The sequence below is a fragment of the Pinus tabuliformis genome, chromosome 1_2 (genome assembly GCF_031772625.1).
Source record: "Pinus tabuliformis cultivar Carrire ecotype Pingquan chromosome 1_2, CPIR1, whole genome shotgun sequence".
NCBI classification, from domain to species: Eukaryota; Viridiplantae; Streptophyta; class Pinopsida; order Pinales; family Pinaceae; genus Pinus; species Pinus tabuliformis.
In genome coordinates this window covers 992,713,108-992,714,515 of record NC_142298.1, presented here as the reverse complement: position 1 = coordinate 992,714,515, position 1,408 = coordinate 992,713,108, and positions in this window count along the sequence as shown.

Sequence of the window (1,408 nt, the reverse complement as noted above, 5' to 3'; positions counted from 1 at the left end):
AGAATCTATCACTTTTCTGATACTAAGAGAGTGGAAGCTAAAAAACACTTTCTCTTAGATTACTTAGCTCTTACTCACATATTCTCTCATTTACATAACATTTTCCACACTTCTAACCTTCTTGACTTGTCTAGCACCCCTCCCTTGTGTACTACATTATTGTAAACCTAAGCTAAGTTAAAGCTAGGTATGATATCCTCCCTGGTGTGTTAAATGTTTGTAAACCTAAGCTAAGGGAAGCTAGGCTTGATACCCTCCTTTTTGGGTTAAACTATTCTACTCCTAAGCTGAGGAAAGCTAGGTGATATGGAATATGAAAAGAACATGTATTATTAAATAAATCGAGAAAATAAATCACTTGGAGGGTGGAGCACCAAGAGAGTTGAGATGATTGCCGAATCCCATGAAGAATGGGATAGAGATGAATCTTTCATGATAAGCTTCTAGATATTCATTAGATGGATGGGAGATAAAGATCCATCGAACATAAAAGCTTTGTGGGAGATAAAGGCAAGCTTTTATGTGGAAAAGCATCATGGAGATAAAGACAAGCTTTTCCAGATAAGACCTAGGAAAATGGAAAAATCCATAAAGCAGGACGCTGCTAATGGTAACTAAATCATGAAAGAGGGTATTAAATACCTAGTGCATTGGTCAGTTGAGGACAGTTGATCCTTGGAAAGATCTTTGGCTTAGGGGGAATCGAAGGTGATTCATGGTTGGGTTGTGGTGCTCCTCCCTCTAAGTGAGATTTAGTTGGTGTTATCAACATGGAATGGTTGTATGTTGTTTCTTACACTCTTTCTCTGTGTTACTCTTCCAATTTCCTCATGAATAGTTTTTCTTGGTTCTGAAAATATTCAAAGGAATTACCTGTGCTTGGATATTAATAGATTTAATGATGTTCGCTCTATTGAGATGAGATTTACTTGCATGCTAAGTGGTCATGTTTTAAATCCTTACTTGATAGGATGTTAAATCATTATGGCTTGCTTAACTCCCTCTCTTATGGAAATGATGGTTAGAGTAATGCATGTGACTCACATGTGAATGCATATGCTTGTCAAGGATACTATGATCATATTTATATTTTAAGGTTTATGGATGCGAAAGAGTTATGTAGAAATGTCTCCCACATAATTGTTGATAATTCTTGCATGCTATTTAAAGAAATGACTATGTCATGTCTCCCACTAGTATTGGGATTTTTAATCATTGTTCTTATCCTACTTAGCTATAGAAAAACTCCAATATTTATTCCAAATATAATGAGATAGGGATATCGAAGAGTTCTATTAATTGTATGCTATAAACTAACCTTTGTCCTAGTTGCATCTAAATGACTAACGGTTGATCTAAAGAGTACTGTAATCACTGTATCTGTAATGATTAATTTAATACACTCATG